This window comes from Saimiri boliviensis, chromosome 5, assembly GCF_048565385.1.
Source record: "Saimiri boliviensis isolate mSaiBol1 chromosome 5, mSaiBol1.pri, whole genome shotgun sequence".
NCBI classification, from domain to species: Eukaryota; Metazoa; Chordata; class Mammalia; order Primates; family Cebidae; genus Saimiri; species Saimiri boliviensis.
The window spans coordinates 38,386,733-38,400,979 of record NC_133453.1 but is presented as its reverse complement, the minus strand read 5'-3'; the positions used below and the strand labels follow the sequence as shown (position 1 = coordinate 38,400,979).

The 14,247-nt window shown below is 38.8% G+C and overlaps 1 protein-coding gene across 4 annotated transcripts in view; it reads left to right on the top strand.

Annotated features, from left to right (window-relative positions):
- The window catches only part of BMPR2 (bone morphogenetic protein receptor type 2), a 180,393-nt gene that overhangs the window by 89,472 nt on the left and 76,674 nt on the right, over positions 1-14,247 (top strand). The window lies entirely within an intron of this gene.

Genomic DNA, 14,247 nt, shown 5'->3' with positions numbered 1-14,247 from the left:
ACCTCAGCCTCCCAAAGTGTTGGGATTACGGGCATGAGCCAGCATGCTTGGCCTGCAGTATTACTTTTAACTGCACAATATTAGGAAGTAAATATCCAAGAATAGGATATTAGTTGAAATTTACTGTGGTACATACATGAATGGAGTACCAACTATACAGCTATAATAGAAAAATAAGATCTCTATGAACTAACCTAGAGTGATTTTCACAGGTGATATTAGATACAAAAAGTATGTATAATAGGCTCTCTTTTATAAAACTGGAAGGAAAATAAAAAAGCATATCAACTCTTGACTTATCTTTACAAAAAGAAATAATAAATCAGAAAATAATGAACTTGGTTACTTATAAGGGATCCAAGGAATGGGACGGAAAAGATATGGAAAAGAGTGATGGTGGGGTGTAGTGGCTCACACCTGTAATCCCAGCATTTTGGGAGGCCAAGGCGGGCGGATCACAAGGTCAAGAGATCAATACGATCCTGGCCAACATAGTGAAACCCTGTCTCTACTAAAAATACAAAAAAATTAGCTGTGTGTGGTGGTGCGCACCTGTAGTCCCAGCTACTTGGGAGGCTGAGGCAGGAGAATTGCTTGAAACCGGGAGGTAGAGATTGCAGTGAGCCGAGATCATGCCACCACACTCTAGCCTGGTGAGAGAGAGAGACTCCATGAAAAAAAAAAAAAAAGGAGTGACAGTTCTCTGAGTGTAGCTTTTTGTATGTAATTTTTACTATTGGTATTGTATAAATATTCTACATAAGCAAAAAAATTAAGTGCCTAAGAGTGGAAAGGAGAAAAATACCTCAAGCTGTAACCAAATTGAAATAAATGAACCCAATTATTTTTCATATTACTACAATAACTACACTGATAACAAAATTATTGAAAGATAAGGAAAAAAATAACTAAAGAAAAAAAGAACTAATCCAAGTGATTAATTTATAAACACAGTATTTGACTATATATACTCTTTTATGCGATTTGCAATATAAAGGATGAGGGAGAATTACAAACATACTGAACTAGTAGTGTGGGCAAAGCAATTCTGAAACCATTGTAGATGCATTACAGGATTAAGAAAATGAGTTCAAGCCGAGCACGGACTGAACTGTAATGTCAGCAGTTTGGAAGGCTGAGGTGGGTAGATCAAAAGGTCAAGAGATCGTGACTATCATCCTGGCCAACATGGTGAAACCCTGTCTCTACAAAAAATACAAAAATTAGCTGTGCCTGTAATCCCAGCTACTCAGGAGGCTGAGGCAGGAGAATCTCTTAAACCCATGAAGTGGAGGTTGCAGTGAGCCGAGATCATGCCACTGCACTCCAGTCTGGTGACAGAGCAAGACTTCATCTCAAAAAAAAAAAAAAAAAAAAGAAAGAAAAAGAAAATGGGTTGATGTACTTGGGAGTCAGCATTCTTACAGAAGAAATAGGAATACACAATTATCAACTGTGGAGACAGAAGAAAAACCCATGCAAATAGATTGCAATTCAAGGTATCAGTATGGACTTACACTTAAAAAAATATGCATATGTATGTGTTATATGCGTATGTATGTGTTACATGTGTGTATATGTGGCTGTGTACATGTGTGTATACAGATAAATGTATAAATGTATTCATGCACACATGGCAAATGCATGTATTTCATACCTCTGTCCATTGAAAAGGATGAGAAACAGTAGTACCCCAGTAGCAATGACCATGCATAATGCCCACATCTTAGTCTCTAATACCATTCTCCACTAAAAAGGAACCAAGACTTCTTGGAGAAATGATTTATTCCAAGACTGGAGCAGGATAGGTATAAGATAAGCCTGAGACATCTTATAATGTTTTATAATTTTTGTAGGAAAGTAAGGAAAGAGCCTGTAATCCCAGCACTTTGGGAGACCAAGGCAAGAGGATTGCTTGAACCTAGGAGTTTGAGACCAGCCTGGGCAACATAGACCCCATATCAAAAAAAATTAAAAAGTAGCCAGATGTGGTACATGCCTGTAGTCCCACCTACTTGGGAGGTTGAGGTGGAAGGATTACTTGAACTTGGGAAGTCAAGGCTGCAATGAGCTGTGATTAGGCCACTGTACTCCAGCCTGGGCAAAAGAGTGAGACCCTGTCTCATAAACAAAAAGCAAGGAAAGGAAGGAAAGAAGTTCCTAAAAATATGTTGGAGACTTACTATAGGACACAGGAGCCAGCTGGAAGGAACTTCCACTGACTAAATCTGGGTCATTTTGAGTGCTAAAACAATTAAGTACATTAATGAACTGTGAACTACTATAAGGAAAATGAATCGTGCATAGAATGTCAAGTGCCAACTGGTAAATGTAGGAATGCTGGAGTTGGCAGCATATTATTCTTCAACCATTGTGTTAAGGATTGGATTAGGCAAGAATCAACAAAGGATCCTAAATCTAGGGGCAGTTTCAATGAGCAGCCAGAATATTTGCATGCTTCCCACATATCTCAAGGGAAAAATTAGTAATTATAAAGTGGGAAAAATGGACACCTTGACCAGGTAATAAAAATTAACATCATTAATAAAGGGCACATGGAAATCCATGATACCTGTAGAAGGCCACATAACTAATTTATAGCTATATTCCAGACAAGAATGTATAACCTGAATTCAGTCATGAGATAACATCACACAAACCCCAAATTAGGAATGTTCTTTTACAGAGAGGGGGATCATATTCTTAAAAAATGTGAATGACATGTAAGACAGAATGTGGAAAAGGTCTAGGTCAAAGGAAGCTAAAAAGACTGGACAACTAGGCAGTGCCTGTCATATACTGAATGAGAACAATGAGATAAAAGACATTGTTGAGTCAATTGACAAAATGGATGACTAGACAACAGTGTTTCAATGTTAAATGTGCTGAAGTTATTAACAATACTGTGGTTTTATAAGAGAATAACCATATTCTTAGGAAATAATCTAAGAAGTGTTTAAGAATAAAGGACCATGATTATACTGTGTAATGGTTCAAAAAACGTGTGTGTGTGTGTGTGTGTGTGTGTAAAGAGATAATAAAAGCAAACAAAATAAACATCAGTAGGTGAATCTGAGTGAAAGAATATGGTGTATTCTTTGTACCATTCTTGCAACTGTTGTGGAAGTTATAAATTATTTCCAAATAAAAATTTAAACAATTTTTAAAGTTAAAAAACTTAAAATATAGCACATCTCAAGAATTTTCTTAGTCAACAGATTTTATCAGACCATACTCTGGGATCATCAGTGTTGGATTATTTCCTTTGATGTTTTGATGAAGCACTAAACTGAAAGCAAAAGGAAATTTTCTTTATAACCATAGTTTCTACCTACTGAAGGCCATTAGCTTCTATTAGGAGATTGTATTGAATTGGATACATTTATTTTTCACAAACAAAGCAAAGTCTCTAATTTTCACTTGTACCTCTAGCTAAATAAAAGAGGGAAAGTGGCCAGGTGCTCATGCCTATAATCCCAGTACTTTGGGAGGCCAAAGTGGGTGGATCACCTGAGGTCAGGAGTTTGACACTAGCCTGGCCAACATGGTGAAACCTCGTCTCTACTAAAAATACAAAAATTAGTTGGGCGTGGTGGTGCACACCTGTAATCCCAGCCACCTGTGGCAGAAGAATTGCCTGAACCCAGTAAGTGGAGATTGCAGTGAGCTGAGATTGCTTACTGCACTCCAGCCTGGGTGACAGAGACTCCATCTCAAAAAAAGAGAGTAAGTGAATTTGTTCATACATTATCCTCAAAGATCTTTACAGATGCATTGCATTTCAGTTTGTTACCTAGGTCTTAGTTTAGTTTGCTATGACCCCAAAGTAGGATTATTGCCAACCAGGAATCAGTAATGCTATTGCAATGAAAAAGGAAAGCGTTTAAAGTGCTCTAATTTGGAAGCATTAACACAATTTATATTTTTTGTTCTTCAAACAAAAAAAGTGAGTGAAGTTAATGTTGGCAAACAAGATCAATTTTGGCTTTTGCATTAACCTCAAGAAAAATAGGGCTGGCCGTGGTGGCTCAAGCCTGTAATCCCAGCACTTTGGGAGGCCGAGGCGGGTGGATCACGAGGTCAAGAGATCGAGACCATCCTGGTGAAACCCCGTCTCTACTAAAAATACAAAAAATTAGCTGGGCATGGTGGTGCGTGCCTGTAATCCCAGCTACTCAGCAGGCTGAGGCAGGAGAATTGCCTGAACCCAGGAGGCGGAGGTTGCGGTGAGCCGAGATCGCACCATTGCACTCCAGCCTGGGCAATAAGAGCGAAACTCTGTCTCAAAAAAAAAAAAAAAAAAGAAAAAGAAAAATAACTACTGTTATGTGGACTGTCAGAGATTTAGTCCACAAATGCTAGGTGTTTAACAAAAATAAAAATAATTTTATTTGTTGAAATTTAAAGAAAGAAATTAAAATATAAGACAGGCGTGGTGGCTTACTCCCTTAATCCCAGCCCTTTGGGAGGCTGAGGTGGGTGGATCACCTGAGGTCAGGAGTTTGAGACCAGCCTGACCAACATGGATAAACCCCGTCTCTACTAAAAATACAAAATTAGCTGGGCGTGTTAGTGCCGGCCTGTAATCCCAGCTACTTGGGAGGCTAAGTCAGGAGAATCTCTTGAATCCAGGAGGCGGAGGTTCTAGTGATCCAAGATTGCGCTGTTGCACTCCAGCCTGGGCAACAAGAGTTAAACTCCTTCTCAAAAAAAAATTATAAAATTCAGAAACAGAGCTTTTGCTCATGGTCATATAATAATAAATAGAAAGTTTGGTGATGGTGAGTTTTTTTCTCCTTTATACTTTTTCCTTAATACAGGTCATGGTGGCTCATGCTTGTAATCCCAGCATTTTGGGAGGCAAAGGCAGGTGGATCACTTGAGCCTAGCAGTTTGAAACCAGTCTGGGCAACATGATGAAACCCTGTCTCTACTAAAAATACAAAAATTAGCCAGGCACAGTGGCATGCACCTGTGATCCCAGCTACTTGGGAGGCTGAGATGGGGAGGATCGCTTGAGCCTGGGAGGTAGAAGTTGCTGATGGCCGAGACTGTGCCACTGCACTCCAGCTTAGGGTACAGAGTGAGAACCTGTCTCCAAAAAAAAAAATTTATTAAAAATTCCAGTTACTGAATATTTAATATAAAAATTTTCTCAGAAACACATTTTTAAATTACTAAAAACTGGTCAGGCACAGTGGCTCACGCCTGTAATCCAGTACTTTGGGAGGCCAAGTCGGGTGGATCACTTGAGGTTAGGAGTTCGAGACAGCCTGACCAACATGGAGAAACCCCATCTCTACTAAAAATACAAAAAATTAACTGGGCTTGATGGTGGGTGCCTGTAATCCCAGCTACTCCGGAGGCTGAGGCATGAGAACACTTGAACCTGGGAGGTGGTGGTTGTAGTGAGCAGAGATAACACCATTGCAGTTCAGCCTAGGCAACAGAGTGAGACACCATGTCTAAATAAATAAATAAGTCTCAAAATAAATAAAATAACTGAAAACCGTGCAGACCTAGCAAAGAAGGAAGTGGATGGCTAGGCGTAGTGGCTCACACCTGTAATCTTGGTTTTGAGAAAAATGATTTAAAATAATCTGTAATCAGTCTTTTCCTTCCTTTGTCAGTTTCTGCTGATATTGTAGAGATAATAGAAGTTGTATTTTAAATAGTAATTTAATATGTATTATAAGATGTTTTTTGTTTATTACAAAATCTGTGAACCTTGGCACTTCCTAATGAAATACTTTTAATATCATTCATTAAAGTTATGTGTTAATTTTATGGTACTTAAATTATACCTTAATTAAAATATTAAAATGTTCATTACTAAATCTTGTGAGAAGAGTGTTCACTGAAAAATTATCTCTGTACTTCACATATCACATTTTTGTGATGGCTGATAAAGCCTTGCTTTTGCATAGTTTTTTGTTTGTTTGAGACATAACCTTACTTTGTTGCCCAGGCTGGAGTGCAGTGGTGCAATCTTGGCTCACTGCAACCTCTGCCTCCTGGGTTCAAGTGATTCTCACGTCTCAGCTTCTCAAGTAGCTGGGATTATAGGCGGATGCCACCACGCACAGCTAATTTTTGCATATTTAGTAGAGATGGAGTTTCGCCATGTTGGCCGGGCTGGTCTTGAACTCCTGACCTCAGGTGATCCACCCTCCTTGGCCTTCCAAAGTGCTGGGATTACAGACATGAGCCACCTTATACGGCCTGCATAGTATTCTATATTTTAGTAGTGCTATCACTTCCGTAAACTTTTTAAAGATATTATTATTATTATTATTATTATTATTTTTTTTTTTTTTTGAGACGGAGTTTCACTCTTGTTACCCAGGCTGGAGTGCAATGGCGCGATCTCGGCTCACCGCAACCTCCGCTTCCTGGGTTCGGGCAATTCTCCTGCCTCAGCCTCCTGAGTAGCTGGGATTACAGGCACACACCACCATGCCCAGCTAATTTTTTGTATTTTTAGTAGAGACGGGGTTTCACCATGTTGACCAGGATGGTCTTGATCTCTTGACCTTGTGATTCACCCGCCTCGGCCTCCCAAAGTGCTGGGATTACAGGCTCGAGCCACCACGCCCGACCTTAAAGATATTATCTTAATATTTAGGTAGTTTAGTAAAAAAATAACCCCTTCTTTCCTAATGAGTAGCCCTGCTACTCGGGAAGAATGGTAATTGAAGTAGCTGTGTTTCTCTGATGGGGATGACTTACAGTTTATCTTCCTTTAAGTTTTTACTTATCATTATATTGGTAGACAATAAGTGTCAAGTGTTCTTATTTTGGGCGTCCAACAGAGAATGTGTTAAAACTTTTAAATTTGAAATTATTTCAAGGTTATTTAAGAAGTTACAAAAACAGTACAGAGAACTCCCATATACACTTTACCCATATTCACCAGTTGTTAACATTTTCCTGTATTTGCTCTATCATTCTTCCCCAAATAGATAATATATACTTCATTATGTTTTCTGAACTCTTTGCAGATCAGTTGCCAGCATCATACCTGAATTAACATACATGTAGTAATTGTCTTTTTGTCTGTCTTTTCTTTTCTTTTTTTTTTTTTTTTTTGAGACGGAGTTTCGCTCTTGTTACCCAGGCTGGAGTGCAATGGCGCGATCTTGGCTCACCGCAACCTCCGCCTCCTGGGTTCAGGCAATTCTCCTGCCTCAGCCTCCTGAGTAGCTGGGATTACAGGCACGCGCCGCCATGCCCAGCTAATTTTTTGTATTTTAGTAGAGACGGGGTTTCACCATGTTGACCTGGATGGTCTCGATCTCTTGACCTCGTGATCCACTCGCCTCGGCCTCCCAAAGTGCTGGGATTACAGGCTTGAGCCACCGCGCCCGGCTTTGTCTGTCTTTTCTAATAGACTCTGAAGTTCTTTGTGAGAGGGACTTTTTTAATGCCCCTTTGTCTCCACAGTGACTATAATTACAAGGCTTTTCATTTAGACGTTTCTCTTTAAAATACATATTTTTGGCTGGGCATGGTGGCTCATTCTTGCAATCCCAGCACTTTGGGAGGCCAAGGCAGGCAGATCACCTGAGGTCAGGGGTTCGAAACCAATCTGACCAACATGGTGAAAGCTTGCTTCTACAAAAATACAAAAAGCAGCCAGATGTGATGGCCCGTACCTGTAATCCCAACTACTCAGGAGGCTGAGGTAGGAGAAACACTTGAACCCACGAGGTGGAGGTTTGCAATGAGCCAGCACTGAGCCACTGCACTCCAGCCTGGGTGACAGGGTGAGACTCTGTCTCAAAAATAAATAAATAAATAAATAAATAAATAAATAAATAAGTTTAAAAATACATATTTTTAAAATGAGATGGTTTGAAAAAAATATTAAATAACCACATCCTGAGTCTTTCAAATATCTACTCTGTTTAAAAAGAAAACCAGTCTTTAAGTAAGTTAGTTTATATCTATAGTATTCTTTTACTTTCTTACACCCATAATTCATCTTCTTTTGTTTATAAATTTCCGGAGTTTGAAACAATTATATAATTATTACAAGGTTTAGAAACTTATTTTAGAACAATTTCTTGATAAGATTTCTGGAATTGGTATAATTAACCTCCCTAACTCTCACGTAAACAAGATAGGTAAGTCAGTAGAAAAGCAGGCACAATTTTGTGTGTGCTTTTAAAAATTAAATCGATCTAATTTATTCTATTCAGTGTTGATGGTGAAAGTCAGTATATAGATGTAGGATCCTTTTGTTTATATTATTTGTTAAATTGATAGTTGGATCAACTTGATGAGAAACAAAGATTGAATTGCGTCTGAAGCTGGGTTTAAAAAATCACATTCTTGGCTGGGCGCAGTGGCTCATGCCTGTAATCCCAGCACTTTGGGAGGCTGAGGCGGGTCGATCACAAGGTCAGGAGTTGGAGACCAACCTGACCAATATGTTGAAACTATGTCTCTACTAAAAATACAAAATTTAACAAGGCATGGTGGCACACAACTATAGTCCCGGCTACTCAGGAAGCTGAAGCAGAAGAATCGCTTGAACCTGGGAGGCAGAAGTTCCAGTGAGCCAAGATTGTGCCACTGCACTCCAGCCTGGGCAACAGAGCGAGACTGTGTCTCAAAAACAGTAAAAAAGAAAAAGAAATCACATTCTAATTCATTCTGTGTTCTTAAGATTAGAAATTTAAATTTCCAGAGTCTGGCAGCATATGTCTTTATCTCACAGCAAGCTAGAAAACAAAGCCTGTATTCAAAGAAGCAGATGTTGGCATAGGGCCATAGGTGGGTTATTAGCCATTGTGAATGTATAGTAATTTTTCACTTTTTACTGTTTCTGTGATAGCATTAAAGTGATTAAATACACAGAAAATAGGAAATGAGAATGTCTGAAAGTCTTTATTACTTCAGGAAGCAAAACAGTGTATATTACATTTTTATACTTTGAGACAAAGTCTCACTGTCACCCAGGCTGGATTGCAGTGGTGCGAACTTGGCTCGCTGCAACCTCCACCTCCCAGGCTCAAGCAATTCTCCTGCCTCAGCCTCTCAAGTAGCTGGGATTACAGGCTCCTGCCACCATACCTGGCTAATTTTTTTTCTTTTTGTATTTTTAGTAGAGATGGGGTTTCACCATGTTGGCCAAGCTAGTCTTGAACTCCTGACCTCAGGTGATCTACCTGTCTCAACCTTCCAAACCACTAGGATTACAGGCATTATGCATTGCGCCTGGCCACATTTTTATACTTTTAAAAATTATTAGTGTAACATCTCATGTACCCTATAAATATGTATACCTACTATGTACCCACAAAAATAAATAATTAAAAAAATATTAGTGTAAAAGGCACAGGACAAGCAAAATAAAAATTTGCATCATTTAGGATAGTAGTAATTATTTAATGCAATAGTAACAAGATTCTATTTATACATTATTTTTTGTTCATCAGATAAGTTTTCATTCTGAAATTTTGCTAGCTCTGCACTTCTGAATGCCAACTACTATCCTGTATCTACCTACCTACCTTACTCCTCTCCTCTCAAGAAGTAATCCTTTTTTGTGTTGGGGTTCTTAAAATTTTACATTACGTAGTTTCCTGATGAATAAGGCAAAACCTTGTGACTGACCTGGCTTTCACTGAAGAACTTTTCATCTGTGAAATGTAAGTCCCAAGCCTATATGGTGGAATTGACCAGTGTTTAAAAAATAAATATCTTCTGAAATACTAGACAGAATTGGATGTAGATCATGGAATTACTTCCATGTCTTTATTTCAACAACTGCAGTTTTTCTTTTCTTTTTAGGATTTCCAATTCCATGTGTATCCTCTTCCTGCCTTAACTGTGTCTCATTTTCTTATAATGTGCTCTCCGATTACTGAGCATTTTCTGCATATTTTATATGCAAAAAACAATTATCCATCTAATAATCATTCAGTGGTTTCAGCTACAAACGTACTATAATAGAGTCATAGATACATGAAAACATTTCAAATACATTCAAAACCAACATGAAACTAGCCATGATTTGAGTAACAAGCATCTTTAAAATAATGTTAAATAGGCTGGGTGTGGTGGCTCACACCTGTAATCCTAGCACTTTGGAAGTCCAAGGCAGGCAGATCATGAGGTCAGGAGTTTGAGACCAGCCTGGGCAACATGGTGAAATCCTATCTCTTCTAAAATACAAAAAAATTAGCTGAGTGTGGCGGTGTGTACCTGTAATCCCAGTTACTTGGGAGGCTGAGATAGGCGAATTGCTTAAACCTGCAAGGCAGAAGTTGCGGTAAGCCCAGATCACACCATTGCAGAGATGGGGTTTTACCATGTTGGCCAGGCTGGTCTCGAACTCCTGACCTCAGGTAATCTGCCTGCCTTGGCCTCCCAAAGTGCTAGGATTACAGGTGTGAGCCACTGCGCCTGACCTGAAACCGTTTTCTAATACAGTCACAAAGGTTTACTGCTGTATTTTCTTCTTGGGTTTTATAACTCTTACATTGAGGTCTGTGATCATTTTGAGTTAAGTTTTGTATATGGCATGAGGTAGGTAGTACAACTTTATTCTTTTGTTTAATATCCAGTGTTCCAGTATCATTTGTTAACAATACTGTTTTTTCCAATTGAATTGTCTTGGCACCCTTGTCAAAAATCAGTTGATCATACATGTAAGGGTTTATTTCTGAACTCTTAATTCTGTTCCATTGATCAGTATGTCAAGGATTAATTGATCCTTAACCCAGGACCACACTGTCTTGAAAACTATTGCTTTGTAATTAGTTTTAAAATAGAGAAAGCTGAGCTCTCCAACTTTGTTCTTCTTTTGCTTGCTTGCTTTCTTTTTGTTTCTTTCTTTCTTTTTTTTTTTTTTTTTTTTGAGAGAGAATTTCACTCTTGTCGCCCAGGATAGAGCACAATGGTGTGATCTCAGCTTACTGCAACCTCCACTTCCCAGGTTCAAGCGATTCTCCTGTCTCAGCCTCCCAAGTAGCTGGGATTACAGGCTTGCACTACCACGCCCGCTAGATTTTGTATTTTTAATAGATACAGGGTTTCACCATGTTGGCCATGGCTGGTCTGACCTTGGATGATCTGCTCTCCTTGGTCTCCCAAAGTGCTAGGGTTATAGGCAAGAGCCACAGCACCCAGCTTGTTCTTTTTCAAGATTATGGCTGTTCTGGGTTTCTTGCATTTCCTTATGAATTGTGATCAGTTTTCCATATCTGCAAAAAAGACAACTGTGATTTTGATAGGCAGTTTGGAGAGTATTGCTATATTAACAATAGTAAGTCTCTTAATTAATAAAAATGAGATATCTTTTCATTTATGTAGACCTTTGTTCATTTCTTGCAACAATGTTTTATAGTTTACTCAGTGTACAAGTCTTACACTTTTTTGTTAAATTTATTCCTAATTATTTTTCAGAGTAGTTTTCTGTCTTTGGCCAAGACAGCTGCATGTAGTGTATATACCAGTTACAAGAAATTGTTTTGCAAAAATTTTAGCTGTAGTAAAATACCCCACAGCTAAAATAAAATGTAAAATTAAACATCTTACCATTTTTAAGTGTACAGTTCAGTATAGTTCATATTGTCATACAATCTATCTCCAGAACTCTTCACCTTCAGGTACCTAAACTCTGTACCCATTATGTAACAACTCACTACTATCCCTTCTCCTTAGGACCTCCAAGCACCATCTACTTTCTGTCTGTATGAATTTGGCTACTCTAAGTACATCATATAAGTAGAATCATATCATATTTGTCTTTTTGCAACTAGCTCCTTTCACTTAGCATAATGTCACCAGGGTTCATCCATCACAAGATGCTACATGTGCTACAAAGCATGTGTTAGCATTTTCTTTCTTTCTTTTTTTTAAAAGTCTGGATAATATTCCATTTTATGTAAATAGCACATTTATTCATCCATCATGGACACTTGGGTTACTTCTACCTCTTGGCTATTAATGAGTAAAGGTCCAATTTTCGGACTCATATGATAATAATGTATTTTTAATTTCTTTCTTTTTTTTTTTTTTTTAAGAGACAGGGTCTTGCTTTGTTGCCCAGACTGGAATGCAATGGTATGAACATAGCTCACTGTAATCTTGAACTCCTGGGCTCAAGCGATCCTCCTACCTCAGCCTCCTGTGTAGCTAGGATTACAGGCACATGACTCCATGCCTGGCTAATTTTAAATTTTTATTTTAGAGATAGGATCTTGGCTGTTGCCAGGCTGGTTGTGAACATTTGGCCTGAAGTAATCCTCCCTGGGTAACATAGGCAGAGGGATATTTGACACAGAAGAGGAGAAGACAGTGTGACCATGGAAACAGAGATTGGAGTAATGCAATGACAATCCAAGGAGTGCTAGGAAATCCAAGGAAAGCTGGCAGAGGAAAATAATGGACTTTGCCCTAGAGCCTCAAAGGCAGCTGTAGTCCTACCACCATCTTGATTTGAGCCAGGAAACTTAACTTTATATTTCTGTTTTCTAGAACTATGAAAGGATAAATTTTTGTGTTTTTTTTTTAAGTCAGCAAAGTTATGACAAATTTGTTATACTGGCCACTGGAAACTAATGCACCCCCAGAGAAAAGTTAACAAGTCATATTTGCTTTTAGAAATGCAGAACAGTCTGGGTGAAGTGGCGTACACCTACAATCCCAGCACTTTAGGAGGCCGAGGTGGGCAGCTTATGAGATCAGGAGATCTAGACCATCCTGGCTAACGTGGTAAAACCCTGTCTCTATTAAAACTTACAAAAAATTAACTGGGTGTGGTTAAACAAACCTAATAGTCCCAGCTACTCAGGAGGCTGAGGCAGGAGAATCACTTGAACCTGGGAGGCAGAGGTTGTAGTGAGCCAACATCGTACCACTGCATTCCAGCCTGGGCGACAGAGTGAGACTCGAAAGAAAAAGAAACACAGAACAAATCCATCTCACTTCTGCCTTCCAAATTTTTATAAGTACATTGAGTTGGCTGATGCTACATTAAATCCGGAATCCTAACTGCAAGAGAGACTAGAAAATGTAGGGTTTTTGCTTTTTAACCTTTGCACTTCAGGAAAGGACACTATAATAGAATGAAGGCTGAATGGATGTTAAGGGGCAGTCTGCCATATCTTATTAAAGTATTTTTTTCTCAGCTAACTCTCTGGGAGAATGAGGTTTACAGAGAAGGCAGTAAGTGGAGTGGCATTTTTAAAAAAATATGAATCTAGAGGATATTTCTACTCCAGTCCAAAATTTCCTGTGCCTCTGTCAGTATTTGTTTTTTCAAGAAATAGTCACAGTTTATCTGTGCCACTGCCCTTTAGCTCACTGATCTTTCTTTGCTGCCTGCTCCTTCGTGCCTTCCTTCAGGCACATTTTAGTGTTTCTAGTCCATGGACTGTGGTGATGTCTTTCTAAGCACATATACAAACATCCTTAGGAGATCAGGTGCAGTGGCTCATGCCTGTAATCCCAGCACTTTGGGAGGCCAAGGTGGGCGGATCACCTGGCCAACATGATGAAACCTTGTCTCTACCAAAAATTAAAAAATGAGCCATGTGTGCTTATGGGTATCTGTAATCCCAGCTACTCAGGAGGCTGAGACAGGAGAATTGTTTGAACTGGGGAGGCGGAGGTTGTAGTGAGCCAAGATCACACCACTGCATTCCAGCCTGGTGACAGAGCAAGACTCTGTCTCAAAAACAAAAAAGAAACAAAAAAGATCCTTAGGATATTGTCATGAACTTCCCTTTTCCCCACCACCCCAATTCTGAGTTAACTCAGCTGCCCAAATATTTGAGAGTCTAAGCACTAAAGGCATTAAAACAATTGCATTTTTCTAAAATGACTTAAACATTATCCATTTTAAAAAATTATGCCATGGTAATAAATAAGAAATGATTAGCTGTAACACAGTGTATGGTGATGACATGATTTGCCAGGGTATTAAAATCGGACGTGTACTGTCTCCTAGGGGCAGCAACATGAGGTCTTTAGAAAATTCTTTGGCAGCTTCAACATATGTGAGCAACATTTCTCAAGAACTTTTGTTTATGTAACTTCCTCTAAATCAATCAATAAATCAATCAATCTTTTTGCTGTTCTACTTGGCTTATAATAGAACAAATAGCCTGAGTTAACTCAGCTGCCCAGGTATTTGAGAATCCAAGCACATAGGGCATTTAATGATTTTATTAGAATGATTTTTAAATTATCCATTTCTCAAAATTATGCCAGAGTAATAAATAAGAAGTGATT